This window comes from Falco peregrinus, chromosome 12 (assembly GCF_023634155.1).
Source record: "Falco peregrinus isolate bFalPer1 chromosome 12, bFalPer1.pri, whole genome shotgun sequence".
Taxonomy (NCBI): domain Eukaryota; kingdom Metazoa; phylum Chordata; class Aves; order Falconiformes; family Falconidae; genus Falco; species Falco peregrinus.
In genome coordinates, this window is record NC_073732.1 from 2,199,383 (window position 1) to 2,215,995 (window position 16,613).

Below are 16,613 nucleotides of genomic sequence, written 5' to 3' on the forward strand. Positions count from 1 at the left end.
CTGAAGCCGAGGAAGCAGGCTGGTATTAACTCCCAAGCTGATTCACTGAAAAGCTCTTCCAAAAGCCAGCAGCAAACTGTCATAAAGCAAATGACCGAACAGTAAAATGTAGCTAGAAGAGACAAGAGGAAATGCATCTATAAAAATCACCGGAGACCACAAAAAAGCCTGCTGAAAGAGATGACTGTAAAACACTGGCCACTCGATAAGATACTAACTTTTACAGCAGCTAGAGCACCTGTTTCAGATAAGCCAACGTTAATAACAGAAAAAGAGGGGAGAAAAAAAAAGAAGCCCAAACCCGAAGAAAAATATGTGCAAAGGTTTTTGTTAAGAGCTGCTGTATGGAGCCACATCACAGACTTGCCAACCAAACAGGCACCGTAACACCTTCCACAGCAAAAAAAGCTGCGATGGGTGCAATAGCAAGGTGAAATCCAGGAAGCTGCTAAGTGAAGTGGAAATCCCTAGACATGCTGAACTTCTTCAACAATAAAGCATCTGATAAGAAAGAGAATACTTATTAATGAATTAAGGGGAGAAGAAGAGTCCTCCAGAATTATGGAAAACCCAAGTAGTGTCAAGCTAGTGAAAAGGAGATGACCCAGCTGACTGGGGCAGAGGGTAAGGTAGTTTTTCCCCCTCTAAGTACAGCTGGGACAGCAGGAATCTACACAGTCTCAAGCACATTTAAAACACCTTCCAAAATAAAGTTGTGTGGAAAACGTGAAGCATTAGTAGCATTCAGCAAATAGCAAATGTGAAATCCATCACCTAACAGGCGGCTGGAAAGACATGACCAGGGCCCTGGCTACGAGCCTACTGCACCGAGCGCCATGAGCTGGGATGGTCACACAGGAGATCAAAGTCGTGGGACAATTCACTGACTATTTTTCCCATCTGTCTTCACAGCTATTTTTGGGAATGGCACCTGCTTCTTCTCTAAATCCTCTGTTCTGCACCCAAGGGAATCAGTCTTTCTATGATCTTTCCCAGTCTCTACTTGGCATTAACACATTCTGGCATCAGGAAAAACCACTCTCATGCCCTGGTACTGTGAGGTCTGTGTACCTCCACTAAGACACTGAGCACCTTGGATTTCCACTGGTACCTCATCACTTTAGATTTATAAGTTTTCACCTCTTTAACTCTTTACCTCTTTCTCCCAGTGCAGCCAAACCCAAGCACGTTTGCTGTGAGTCACCACCTCACGCTGTCCCAGTGTTTGCCTGCTGCCCTTCAGCCCATTGACTTCATTCACATCTGTCAGAGATCAACAAAGCAAGGTGAAGGCTCGGTGAAGTCACAAAATAACAAGGGAAAATACCATTTAGCAAATTACTCATTAGGATGAAACTCACCCCATCCATACCCAGCTCAGATATTTAGCTTTGGGGGAACCGGACAAGAACAGCAGCTGTGGGGAGGTCAGATGAACCTTGGCTCCTTTTAGACTCAGCAGAAGAGGCTACTGTAGATCTCACGGAACTTCTGATACAGTCTGTAGTGCTCCCCACTTACTGCCAGGGAGGTACCTGGCCGGGCAGGATGGCTCAAGAGCGAGAGTCTGATCTGAGCTGCAGCTTCTGAGATGGGAAGGGAGGCCCCAGTGAGGTATCCCACAGCTTTTTGCACAGCAGCCTGTGCAAGGCTGGAGCTGTAGCCTAACCAGAGCTGAGCCCCCACACACGCAGCCAGAACACCTGGAGAGGAGCAGCTGCAGATCCCACCGCTGCACCCAAGACCCCAACACGAACTGCCTTCCTATCACCACTGTGAGCGAGCAGATCGGGACAGGGTGAAGTCAAGATTCACTCAGTGCTGACACTCCCTAGTTTTTAATATTGGTGTTCACCAGTTTAATTAATCTTTTTATTGATTCAATTAATTATATTTAATTTTTAGAGTTTTTTAATGAGTGATTTTAAAAGTGTTGTCTGAACTCCAACTTTACTGTGGATGGTGCAAAAAATTAAATACAACAGATTCTGTGTGTAGTTATACCAGTTAACCTTGGATCCAGCCAGGTGACACACGGTAACCATCCATGTGCTTACTCCCAGCCAACAATAAAGGTGACAGAAGTGGATTAAAAGGACATACCTCACAATTGCCATGCTCAGATCGCTTGCTGCCCTGTTTATGTGTCTAACCTGGGATAACACATTTCCTCCAATTTTACATCACTAACATAAGATTTACAATATGGTTCTTATAGGGATGATCAGATCAATTTTGACTTTTGTAAAGTATGTGTTGGCTTATACTCCTAGCAAGGGGTTGTGCACATCAGCTACCACTGGAGGATTTTTTGTTATCCTTCAGTTAATACCTCTCTCTGAGAACTAGTGAAATTTCAACCTCACATGTGGGGCTGGAGGAAACAGCTGGATGGGGTTTGAGCAGAGTGCTTCACCTATGACCTGAGTTTGATCCTTAGGTAGGACTCAACTGGAATCAGCCTCTTCTCTACAAGAGTGGACAGACAGAAGCACCGCCGGGAAGCTCTGCCGGGAAGCTGTCTGTCTGAAGGGCTTTTCTTGTCCATATCGTCCAGGGAACTTCCTTCTGCATCTTTCCCTTGGCTGCCTTGTCTAGACTATCACACTGAGCATCTGGGGCATTTTATAATCATCTCAAGAAGTGTGACCTTAAGTTCTGTGTTACAGAGTGACCTGCAAGATTGTCCAAGAAAAATGTGGGTTTGCTTTTAAAAATACACAAATTCCTCCAGCTCAGATTTTCCTAGGCATGTCCAAAACCATGCAACATTTTCTCACATCTGTGAAGAGCCACTGTATGTGAAGTGTGTTTCTTCCATCTCAGTTTCTTGAGTGTAATCATGCACAGTTAATTTGTAAAAATTTAACATGAGCAAAACCATTACACACCTTGTACAGCCCTTTGCCTTCTGGAAAAAAATAGCAAAGAACCAGCTATGTATAATAGACATCGTCGATATCCCTGAAAGATGACAGGTGCCAAGACAGTCCATACAGAAAGGACCTTCTGCTAGGTCTTTTGGAGCTAATCACATCTTAAAAAGCACCTCTTATGTCAGGGGCCTGCCCTGTCTCACAAGCACAGAAGCTAATGCACGGGGACATAGAGAGATGTGAGCAAGGTCACAAAGCCCAGTGGCAGGGACACAATGGGGAGGCGGGTATCCTGGGTCCCGAGCCACTGCTCCATCCACTCTGCCTGGAAGCGGATGCACTTGTTTTGTTCTTTAAAATACAGTTTAGTGTATTTCTTACCCAGTTCCTTTGAATATAATGGTCTACGCTCTCAGTTTGATTTTTCTGCCTTGAAAGTCTGCTCCTTGCTAATTCACATTCATCTGTCTAGTTTCCCTTGTTCTTTGTACACTGTCATTTTTCTAACTGCAACGTATTCAACTACATCATCCCAGGCATTTTATTTGTGTGGTTCTGCTCTAACAGCTAGCTTAGCTGTTTCAAATTATGCCTTCCTTTCAGTTTGGCTTGAGTGTAAAAAATGTCGTGTAAAAGCGAACTACTCTCTGATGAAGGCTTTCAGACTTTCCATTTGAGGAACAGCATGCAGCTTTTTTTGGGGAGCAATGGGAGAAGGATCAATCCTGCTTTTGTTTTACAGATTGCTACAATAGATAGGTTCCCTGTAGGAAGTGTTACAGTACTATATTATGCTTATATAAAGGGTAATGACTGGGAACTTGGAGAACTCTACCCTTAGGAAGTGCCTGACAAGCAGGAACAGCAGGTGTGGAGGAAGAAGAAAGCCTAAATGTCTTTCTGTCCTGACTTTCTCTTCTTTTATGTTTGCAGACTGAACTCAATGTCAGAAGCAAGTCGGCTCTGGCAGGTACATGAAAGCAAAAAGGTATAAATGTGGCAAGAAAGAAAACCCAAACAAACAGGAGGAACTGCTAGTAGGGCAGTAGCCCCAAAGCCTGTCCCTGAGCAGGTGGCCTTGAAAGGGGTTGCGTTCAGCAACAGAAGGCTCTTTAGCTCACTATGGGAAAGCTGGGGAATTACAAGAGGGGCTGGATAAAGGAGAAAACAAATTGACAGCAAGCACACTGCTAAGGTGCGGTGGGGAAAGGCTGCTTCATGCTGCAGGAGCCTCTGGTCACGTCAGCAGCAAGCTGAGGAAAAAAAACCCCAAACATATAAAACCCTGGACAAGCACCACAACACCATTTTTGGCCCACATAAACCTCAAAGGCAAAAGGTGTCATGTCTGCCCTTGTAGACTTGGTGCTAAACGTGCCTTCATGCTGCTAAACAGCACAACGAGCCCACTGTAGGGAAAAAACCCCAACGAGGCAAACTTTGCTTTATGTATAGCAGGCACAAAAGATGCAAAAGCCCAAAGGGAAGACCCAGAAATGCCGCCAGGATGCATGATCTGCTGAAGGCTGAGCTGCACGGGCCTGCGGTAGGCAAAGCTGACTCGAGCACCAGTTCAGGGAGAGCATGAAGGGTCTTGTGCAAAAGCGAAGACACAACCCAGTGCAGAGGGAGGAATGAGGTGCAGGCTGCGCTCCCAGCCACGCAGCCAGCAGCGCTTTGGGCTGGTGAGAAGTTGCTGTTTGCCTGGTTTGCCCCTGATGAAAACACAGCCTGGGGCTATAAGGATGGTTCTATGGTTCTCCCTCCCCTTTTCCAGAGCCTTCGGTCACCTCAGAGGCTGAGTCAGAGCTGTAACGGGGGCTTCCCCACTTTGGGGGGTCACACCCATCTGCACCGCATCCATCCCCTACGTGGCTGTGGGTTCAGCTCGATGACGTCCTACTTTTGGGTGGCCTTCGAGAACAACTGAAATCAACAAATAAGTAAACCAGGAAATTTTCTGAATGGAGACGTGTACAAAATAACCAAGGAACAAGAAAACCCCTATGCATTACACTAAACACTGTAAGCATTACTAAAAGCAACCTAATAAAGGGGCAAGAAGCTGCTCGGACAACGCAGTATTGCACATTTGCTCAGAACATGGGCAGGAACAGCCCAAGGATATGGTTTGTATCCCTTTCCAGGCTAAGCTTTATGAAACCAGCAGTTCAAAAACAAGCAGGCAAAGAGATAGTAAAGCATAACATCGTTGAACATGCCGGACAGCAAAGACCTCCCAGATGCTCTTTGAGGAAGGAAACAAAGATGCCACAAAATACAGCCAAATTTAAATGGCTCTACTAGTCACAGTCCCATGAAGACAATACGAGTCATAAACTGAATGCCAAGGGAAACCACAGAGACTGGGGGGAAGACAAGGGCAATTTCAGAGACTGAAATACTAAGTGGTCCAGTCAGTGCAGAAGCTGCTACATGAGCCTGAAATACAACTTCATCCATGAGGCTGCAATGTAAAAGCCTCAGGAAATTAATATACAGCTGACACACATGCAACAAGAAACTGAAAGAGGGTGTGACCTCCACAATCCCCATATCATCTCTGCAAGAGAAAACATCAGATGGTATTTAGAGTGGGATGGCTCTCAAACACACTACAAGCAGAACTGGGTGACAGGAGAGCAATATTGCGATACATTACGATAGCAATATATATGAGGATTGCACTGTATTAAAAGAAAACCATGATGAAAGCAATAGACATTTCTGATCCAGAAATGTCCTCATCACAGGGTAAGGTTGCAAGGCAAAGGAGCCCAGCAAAAAAACCAGGATGTTTGTATGCCACTGAGCAAATTTGCCTCAGGTCGGAGAGCTCACATCCAAGTACAAGTGACTGAGGAAATACTAATTCCTTTGGCAAAAAGCAAAAGGAGCCAGTCAGCAAACTCCAGCTCTGGAAGCAGAACACACACAAAACGCATGCTTTGGAGCCAGGGAAGCAGCAGGCTTACCGTAATCTGGACACTGGCAGTCAGAGGTGGGGACAGGAGCACTCCCTGGGATCCAGTCTGCAGGGGAAGATCTCCAGTGCCACCAGCAAGTTGCACAAACAACGCTCCAAGTGGTTAGGATCCTCTTTGATGCTGCCACAAGATATGTTTGAACTCCCCCCCCCCCCATGGTTTAAGATCTAGCTTACAAGGAGTAATGCCTCTCCGAGTGCTGGCAAAAGCCAGGAGGGGAGAGCTAAAACCCGAGACGAAACGACGGGTAGAGGATCATACACAAGCGATTTCCCATCTCCAGGTTACAACCCCATCCCACAAAGCAAAAGCAGCACAGCTGACATCCAAAGATACTAGAGAGACTCGGAGATTATTAGGATTTGTGAATGATATAATAAAACATCTTCCTCGTCCTGCTGTCTCCCAAAAGCAACGCCTGGACAAACACACATTACAGCTGCATTAAGACAACGCAGCTGCTATATAAAACAAGCAGCCTTTTCAGAAATGCCACGGTGTGAATAAAGGTGAAATCAAACTGCTCAGTGGCAGGGAACGGGGGCCTAAGTCATCCCTTACACAAAAGGAACAGCTAATACCTGCGGTCATAATAATCCCTGGAACAAGTCTGTCTTGCTGTAGAGCCTGCATACAAAAAGAAATGCAATATATATATTCAAAGTCAGTACGGTTTCAAGAAGGAAACCTCAAACCACTGCTGAGTGTTTTTTTTAAAGCCACAGTCTGCAGTCCAAAATATCTCCTGTGCCTCCCACTGAATCTGAAATATCAGTGCTCTGCCATCCGCTGCTGAGAGGAGGGCTGTCTTCAGGGATGCTTCTCCCCCAGAGCATTCTCCCAGCATCAGCTGGGGTGCAGATCTTCACCCCAAAATAAATTTAGAAAACTGCCCGAAGACATGAAAAGCGTCAAAACAAACTAACCACTTTGCCAACTTCAAAGCCAGGCTTCGACAGCTTCCAGGAGCTATACAAGAGCAAGCTTTCCTCTGCAGGAGCTCCCACCCATCACCCCTTCAGGATGGATGGACACCAGACCTGCTGCGGTGCTGCCACCTCCACGGCTGGGCTGCAGAGAGGGGCTGAGCACGGCGCTCGGTGCTGGTTGTGCAGGCACAGCACTGGGGCCGTGGTACGGAGGGACTCTCCGAATTTAGGTCAGGGCCTTTCTGAGGTAGCTGGAAAGCCATAAAGCTGTGGGAGGTAGTGCCAGAGGCCGCCAATCTTCCTCCTGCCCCAACTCTACCTGCAGTATTCCTAAGAGCTCCTTTTCTGCAGGTCAAGTTGAATGGGAGCAGGGATGTCAGAGGTTTGGCAAGTGTCCAACACATGTAAAAAAGCTGGTCAGAAAGCAGAGGGAGACACACATAAAATACATGCCATCCTTGAGAGACCTTACAGCAAAGTAGGAAGGAGCTTGACATCGGGAACAACACCTTATCATTAACCTCCCCTCTCCAGCCTTCTGGAGAACCGTCCGATAGGTCTGCAGGAGGCACTACAGAAAACACAGTGAAGCCATTTGGCAGCGGGTTAATCCCAGCACATGCCCGTTCAGAGCAGGCTCCAGTTTCCTTTCTGTGCTTTTGTACCATTTACCTGGGAAAGGAAACAGAGCCAGATCGTTAGCACCAGGCCACAGCAAGAGCAGAATCAACAATCCAAACAGCTGCAAACTAGTTAAAGAAACGCTGCAGAAAAAGAACAAGGAAGCAAGCCCCTGCCGGAGGGGGGAACGCTCCTGCCTGAACAATGCTAGATGTCTACATCCAACATCTCTCGCTACCATGTGACTCCAGCTCGCAGTGCTGGGGAGAGCAGCAAGAGATAAAGATGACACACAGGTGAACATTAGTGTTACTGGAATAAGCAACCTGAGTCCCAGAATTAGTTTGCCTGATCCTGGGAAAATCAACCCTTTTCCTTAGGACTAGCCACCCATGGGAAGCAAGCTCAGGCTGAACACAAAAATCCCCACTCCTGAAATATCACCAAACTGTTACTACATTCCCCTCCACGAACCTAACACAAAAGAAACAAGTAGAGGAAGCTGAAACACAGACGGCAAGAGCTGAGCAGCAGGAGGGGAGGAAGGGAAGAAGAACAGGTTGACAAGTCTCCCACAGATGCTGGCAGAGGCTCTCACCCTCGTCACAGCCAACAGGTCTAGCACGCGGCAATTTTCTGCCACCACGGGAAAGATGCTCCTGCCCCAACATCGCACCACCTGCAAGAGAGATGCTCTCGCTGCATTTTCAGACAAATACCGCAGATGACAAGACACACGCTGTGGAGCACAACCAGAGCACCTCGCACAGATGGAGCGCATGGGATTCAGACTGCTGCCTGCCATGCCACAGGAAAGCAACAGCGCTGTGACAGATGGCAGAGGGCACTGGGATAAACTGGGGCAGCGGGGGGACCAGGAGACTGCCGAGTCTCCATATTTGAGGATCCTGAGAAAAAGATGACACGTGTCTGTCAGAGACAGTTAAGCAGCGTTACTCTGGTTGGGGTGGGAGACCACCAGAAGCACCTCACCACGTGCGGCCAAACCTCACCTGGGACAAGGAGACCTTCCCTAGAGCCATGAAGGCAGCAGAGCTGTGACACCCCAGCCTAAGATGCACCCACGTTCCCCCCAGGACATTCTGATCCATGCAGAGGAGCAAGACGTGGTGATGTGGGGAGTTCTGCCAGCTGTCACAAGCCCGGCTGCTTGCAGGGAGCAGCCGCAGCAGGAACCAGGGGAAGTCTCCATGTACGGAGCTGCAGGTGCAAGTGCGGAGGAAGAAACCCCATGACTGCTCCCATACCCTGAACACAGATGTACCTGTTTAGCAACATAACTCAACATTTCAGACCAGAGGTTTCCATCACTGGGGACTGGGACAGTGGTGGGGATGATTATTCCCATTTGGCAAGCACTGACAGCATGCTTGCTGAAGCCGGAGCTGCATGAAGTCAATGAGAGAGGTGCTGCCGGCACAGGCTGGAGTAGTTATTGATTTGCTACGTGACCTTGGCTAAGTCACTTAACCTCAGTTTCCTCATCTGTATATTGGGAATTATGGGACTTGCAGAGTGCCACAAACTCATCAGGGGGAGCTACTTAAGAGCCCTATTATGATTTAATGGGATTTCCCACTTGAAAATTATTCCTATGAGGATTGAAGCAGTGGACTGGGATATTCATAACTCGACTCCTAATGTAAGTGCAGAGCATTTATTTTTTTAAATGGTTTTAATGGGTCGTCCCCCCCCCCCTAAAAACGCCCATGTAAATCTTACAGCTCAGGAGCACAGAGCCTAAGTGTGTCCAGATTCAAAGCTCTTTACAAACACTTATTTAAATGACTTTGGCCTCGTCAGTCATCCACGCTAGCATCCCCTCTCCTTGCCCGATTCATACGGTTTCAAACATACGGAGTTTCACACTGTGAACTGTTGTGGTAAGATGCTCAGCTGGGTACTCGTGGTGTGAAGTCTGCTCAAATTAAGCTGCAAACTGTCACATAATGGTTCCCTGGAAGAAGTGAAAATCCAGAGGATGATCTTAAAAGCTAAAGATAGTAACAATGCCTTCGTTCTCTCAGGAAGGCCAGGTCCAAGGTCCAGCTTCACCTGTGGTGCAAGTAAGTGCAATCCCACCATCTATAGCAAGGTTTAAATCAATTCATACCCCACCACAGAACCAAGCCTGCCTCCGAGCTGCATTACGTGCTGCTGCCTGACATAAAACAGTCATTGAAGTTTCCGTAGAATAACTAGTGCATCAATTTGCAAAGCACTTCAAGGAGTCTTGAGGATGAAGCAGACTGTAGAGAAGCTTAAAACAAAAGGCTTCTCTACAGTGGATGCTTTCCCAGGGAACCTATGATAAAAATACACAGTGTTTGCACCTTAGTACAACTAGCACTTTATAAGCACACTCACACACCAATACACAAAGCCGCATCACTTCAAGACCACAGGACTAAATCTAAAGAGCTTTCCTATGCTAACTTGCTCTTCCATGGGGAACTTAAACACTTCCAAGACTGAGAAATGCCTGCTTCTGCCCTGTCACACTCCCTGGCTCCTTCCTCACCCTTCCTCTCATCACCCACACAGTCACTTGGTATTTATTCCATTTTATTTGGATTTCTTCTAAGCAGAGTCATTAATCTTCCCTACAGATGCACAGCTCTGACAGCTAGGGTCTTGACACCTCCAGTGCCAGTGAAGGACATTCTCATACTCTTCTCTCCCTGCCGCCCCTTCTCTTTTTAAAGAAACCCTTCATACCTCACCAGCCACAGGGTTTTGATTAGAAGGTCATGTGAACTGGAGACAAGGGGGATGTGGGGGAGGAAGGCAAGGGAAGAGGATGCAACTCCCACAAGGAACTCCCAAAGTCCCACTGAAAAGGTCAGCATGCTTTTGAGTCATCTGCACTGCTGCCCAACACAAAAAAATATACTCAGCCCAGTGCAGAGGTACTTGATAAAGAGTCTAACGAAGTGGAAAGAGTGTTGTAGGCAAAGAATAGTCCTCTCTCATCCTGACATCCTATGACACTCCATCTAGTTGCTATGGAGACTTAAAAAGAGAAGGGGTTTTGTTGTCTTGAGGGGACTTCTCCCTTCCCAATAACCTTGACCTTTTCCAGGTTTGTGTGTTTGTGTGTGCATCTCTATGTATTTATAAAAAAGAGATAAGGAATTCCATTTCTTCTTATCTGGTCATGGCTCACTGGCTGGCACTGATGCATGTGGGGGGCCATCAGTTTGTCTCAGCGTGTAGATTTGGAGAGGATAAGAGCAAGAAAATACAGAGGGGAGCAGTTAATTAAGGCTGATATTGCAAAGGACATTGTTTGCCGAATAATGAATTCCATATGCTTCAGAAACACAAGTGCAATTAAAGGTGTGAGAGATGAGGGGCAGGAGAGGAGTGATGGGTCACATATTACCATACAAAATGGCCCCACTGGCCCTCCAAAGCTAGGGGTTCAAGCAAAAAAATCCCACCGTGTATCACAACCAGAGATTATTTCTCATAAACAAGGCAGAGGTGTTGCTGCCGGTTCTGACAGGTGAAGAAGGGTTGCCAGTATTTGACAGCCATTAGAGAGTGATGCGAGAGTCATTTAGACAGGTTGGAAGTAATTTACTTTATGTGATACCCACAGCAAGATGAATATGGAGTTAAGGAGACAGGCCAATGCAGCGTAATGCTGCGTACAAGAAGTTCATGCTCATTCCCTCCCCATTATCAGAAGAAGCTATCTGCTTTCCATTTTCAGTCAGCCCTATAGGCAAACTAACAGAGAGGCTGAGAGATGGGGTTGTCACCAGAAGCCCACCATTTGCATCCTCCATCATCCCTCACAATACCTGGCCCCTGTCTATGTCCCACAGAGACGCCTCCCCCCTCCCTGTCTCCTTCCCAAGGGAGAGGAGGAAACCTGGTGCTGCAGTTTGTGCCTTCAGCTTGGGTCCTCTCCTGGCTCAGATGCCACTACAGCTCGTGCTGCTTGCTCTCCATTTGAGGGCATAAGCTTCTGTGTCCCATCATGTCATGTGACAGACAAACAAGTGAGGAAAGATGATATAAAAGCATATTGTTTTGTGGGACAGAAGCCACAAAGCTTGGCTTAGAGAACTTTGATATCAGGAGTGGAACGAAGACATGAACTGTCCCCTGCCATAATCTCTACAACTGAAAGGAAAACCAGCCGATGGGCTCTAGCCAAGAACACAACCAACCAGGAGAAAGACCTGGGTCTGGATGGAGAGTGTGCAACCCCATCTTTAACAAATGAGGATAACTCACATCAGACAAGCTGATCAGAATTTGACACCATTTTGCACCTGGTTTGTTCAAGTCGTAGATTAACGAGAATCTGATATCTAGGGTCGTTTTTGAACTCCTCTCAGTTACCAGTAATAGAAGTATCCCTGGGTCAGATTTCTAAGTCCTTTAGGGATTTAGTCTCTCTGTCCCTAAGGAGAACTCAGATAAGGTTTATGGTCACCACTAACCCTGTGTTTGTGCACTCCCTAAATTAACAGAGCACTGACCCAAGCAAGATAAGGAATTAATCTAAATGAACTCCCTGATGAGTAACCTTAGCAGCTGTCTGTTCTCCACCCGCCAAGCCTGGGGAAGCTTTCTCAGATTCTGACAACTTGAAGCAACTCTACTTCACTTGCTGGTCCTGACAGCTTGCTGTATCACCACTCCAAGTGAGAAAGAAGAGAGTACAGAAAAAAAAGAAATCGTAAAAAATTTATTGGAAAATACTTCTATTTTAGGTGAGAGTGCTGTTGATACGATCGCCTTTTCATTTTCTGCAAGAGTATATGTGCATGTGCGTGTGCCTCTCTCCCCAGCCCATCTCTCAAGCTTATGATCTGAACAGCCGCCCAGGCTTGTTTGTCCATTCCCAGCCTGCCAAACCATTTTCAATAATAAGATCCATCTCCTCCTGCTCAAGGCTGCATTGTCTTCATATCCTTGGAGATCAGATGTCTGTTCTCCCTTTTATCACTTGAGCTGCACGTGTTTTGATTGTAAACACCCTGATAACACTCTTGTTAGCCCCTCACAAGTGAAATAATAAAGAATAGATAACATTTCTAGACGTGATACTTATACTGTCATCCTATACTGAGATAACAAGGAGCAGACAGCCTGTGAGTCTGTCTTACTCCGATAAGAATCTTGTCACCATAGATACAAAAGAGATAAACTTTCTAAAATAATATCCTTGTTCGTGTCACTTTGCTCAAGTTGGATAATAGATAGTGCAATTCCTTTCCCTCCCCTCCACCAAGCGTATTTAAGGTTCCTACCATCCCCATCACCAGTGAAACAAGCCCTCAAGGTGTCACAAGATGGGAATTTAGATTTTTCACCCAGGTGAGAGCAGCTGACAGACATCATCTCTCAGGATCCTGTTTTGGGCGCATCCAGGGAGAAAACGGCCATGATCCCCAGCACATTGCCTGGCAGACCGGAGAACACACCTAACTCTGCTTGTAGAAGAGTGCTGCCCACCACAGCCCAGACACACACCAGTTACCTGTACACACAGGCCCGCTGCACCTCCACGTTCCCAAAATCCAGCTCAGCACCAGCGAGGTCCATCGCAGCAGCAAAAGCCACTCACTGCAGCAGGTGCCAACATTCAGAGCCTGTCTTTATCCATGATCACTACAAGAGATGCTTGACATTTCTGTTTTGAAGCATTTCATAAATGAAAAATGGTTTTGCAATCAAAATGAATATGTGTGCAGAAATACCTCCAATTGGGTTTAAACTTGCCAGGCTTAGAAATTGGAAGCTGAGTGTTTGGCTAAAAAAGTAAAATAAAACACAATAAAATTGTTATATAACAGTTAGTCAAGAAATACATCTAGCAATTCAAAACTACCATAATCCTCAGGAGCTGCTTTTTTTTTTGTTTGGTTGGGTTTTAGGAAAGTACTTTTAAATGTGTAATAAAGTATTCCAAAGAACAAAAACATCCACAGGAAATGTTTCTAAATTGACATTTTCTCTAAAAAACACAAGGTGAAGTGCCTGTTGGTAGTCGGTCTACCATATTCAGCTGCCTCACTGCGAATGGCATCAGCCACCGCCGAAGCAGCTGACATTTACTGGTGACTAGTCTGTATGGTCTCCCCATTGCAGAAAAGAATTTATTCTCCTCGTGGTAAGTATTGACCCTGGTTTTGCTTCACTGCATATTTACCTCTTGGGTCAATAAATCATCATGTTCATCTCAATAGAAGTCAGTATCTGCTTATTATTATATTAACCTTTACAAGGCAGATAACAGTTGTTTTTCCCCTATAATAAGATATTGCACAAATTGGGTAACTGAGAAAGATTTCTTTGTGATAGTGTTTTGGGGTTTTTTTTGTACTACCAGCATTTTTGCTGAAATGGAGGCATGTGAAATGACATGCGTTTCATACATCACGTGAAGCTGCCTTCCGCCTACACCCTGCTCTCAAAGCGCACATGAAGAGCCCTGGGAGAAGCCCTGGGAGAAGCCCTGGGCAGCTGGAGGATCTGCATGCATGGTGCCTGTCTTCTAGCCAATGTGACAAATTTGCTGCATTGTTCGGTTCTTGCAGGCAGCTGCACGCGGTCAAGCTTTCATCCTGGCCAGGTGTTAGCACGAGGCTTCACGAAAGCATGCAACACAAAGACAAGGAAACTCAGCCAAAATTTGGGAAGGAAACAGATATGTGAGTTTGTGAGGAAGGATGGTTAGGCAGAAGGACAGATGGAAAGTGTGAAGACAAAGGCAGAAGGAAAGAAGCCTTACACACAGGAAAAAAGTGACTTTTCATCATGGAGAGAGAAAAGGCCACGTCCTGAAGCTGAGCCCAGCCTCCATTCGCCAACACGCAGGAACAGGGTGGGAAAAGCAGCAGGAGATACCTGGTGAGGCAGTGCTCGCTCCCCTCCTGTCACCAGCCTTTGTAGATTAAAGACAGCATGGCACTTCTTCAAAAGTGCAGAAGACAGTCTTGACATCCTGGCAAATTCATCCCTTCAATAAAAATAAATTACTTCCAAGGCTGCATATGAGATATGGCTACACATATGGCTGGCACATTTTCCTACATATTGCCAGAACTGCCGCTATCTACCTCACTGCTTTGTAAAGCGCTTTGAGATACAGCTCCTTAGCTATTAAAGTTACAATATAAAATATAATTCTCCTTTACATCTTAAGCTCAAAAGCTCCTTTAAATACATTATATACACTTCTTCACTGAAATCTAGGTTTTTGACTGTGCTTCTTTCACATGAAAGTGCTGCCCACAGATGCCATCCAGACTTCCTATATAGAGGAAAGTAAATACTGCCCACAAATTTATCATATGTTTCATTAGACTAGACTAGAATACGCGTCATTAACCTGGTACTCAGAACATATCTGCCGAGTGAGGGGTGGTTGGCCTTGGGTAGCTGCTGGGAGTGAGACAGAAGAGACGTGAGGAGGGGGAAAGTTTAAGCGTTCTGAAGAAGACTGAACGAGGAGGACACTGGGACAGAGGGCAGAGCAGAAAAGAAACAGCACAACGTCATACCCGTAACCTGTATAAAACACCACTGGAGCCTGCTGATGGGCTATGGATCCAAATGTGGTCCCAACCATCCCGCTGTTTATAAACACTTACTTCCAAAAGCTTCTGAGCTGCCGAACAAAAACAAACTCCAGCCATGATATGTGACAAACAGGAAACAAGCCAGAGTCAACACTGCAGTGGGAACAAAGCCTGGGATAGCAAATACAGAGCCCTGAGGGACAGATACCACGGAAAACATGAAGAAAGCATGCTCTTGTGTGTGGTATGAACACCGACGGCCAAGCAACAGAGGAAGAGCTCCACCAGACTTTCCATCAGTATGGAGCACCAAGGTGAGCTTCACAGCATGGCAGAAAACCCCTAGAAAGACTCCAGGGTTCTCACCTTCAAAATAAAACAGAACTGCAATGCCAGGCACTTGGGCTAAATGGCTGGTGCCCAAATTAAAATCCAGGTTAATCCCAGAAGATGCTGTAGCCCTGTCAGCAAATGGCAGCTCCAGAGAAAAGCCAGCCAAGAAGTAACTGTTCCTCCTCTCCCATGCTAGGAAAAAGCCTAGTTTTGGAGACATCCCACTTCACCTGAGGTACCTGACTTCTCCAGCTAGGAGAACCCTTCCAGAGTGAAGTGTGTCTAGCTCCCATCACCGGGGAAAGGATGGGCTATGGGCAGCTCAGCTAACCTGAGAACAACTTGTGCATCACTCACAGAGTGGAGAAGGCAGTGTCAGACACCATGAAAAACCAAGCTGGGGGCAAACTGGCTTGTGCCAGCCCAGGCTCGCTCCTTGGAAAGACGCTGCTAGACATGCCCAGGGACAGGAAGGGTGTCCACACAGAGGACAGCATCACTTTACCAGCTCCCATCCTTTGAAACGCACCCACCCTCTGTAGTCCCAAGCTGAACAGCTCAGAGGATGAAGGACACCTGTGCTCAAGGGCGTGTTTCATCATGATGAAGCTTTACTGCAGAGACAAGGATGAGGAACCCAAGACCCAAGAAGGAGGCTTCCTTCTGCAAAGGGAAGGCAGCGGCAGAGCAGCGCATGCTCTGTGGCACAAACACCGCATGGGATGACGGGCTTATATCCAGTCCAAAAACTTTTGGCTTTTTTTGCCTTGTTTTTCATGTGATGGAATTGAAGGTTTTCCTGCTGTGCTCTGAAAAGGGCAGAAACAATAACCTTTGCAATTAGCTCTTGGCAGAACAAGCTCTTGTCCACAATAAATTAACGGAACCAATTAGGGAGGAGGGGAAAATGAACCAGATGCCACAAGGCAAATCCGGGCTCTGCCAGTGCGTGAGCAGAGGCCGTTCTGGAGCGCAGTCACTTTGGGACATCCTGCTGAGTCCAAGGAGGGACAGGCAAAGGCTTCCTCCCAGTGCCCAAGCCTTGTCCCAGTCAAGGGAGGGGAGGAAAGTCAAAGCACGATTCTTTTTGAAACGTGCCATGTGAAATCTATTGCCTTGCTCTCACCCAGCTCATGGCAACCACACCCCAAAAGGGCCTGTCAAGGCACGGGGTGGTCACAGACCCGTTCCCTCAAGCAATGAAGCTTTCAGCTAGGACATGGTGGGTGGATAGCACTGTTTCTCTCAGCTGTTTGCTCAAAGGCCTGCAATTCCTCCACGTCGCATCTCATCTCTGCAGGA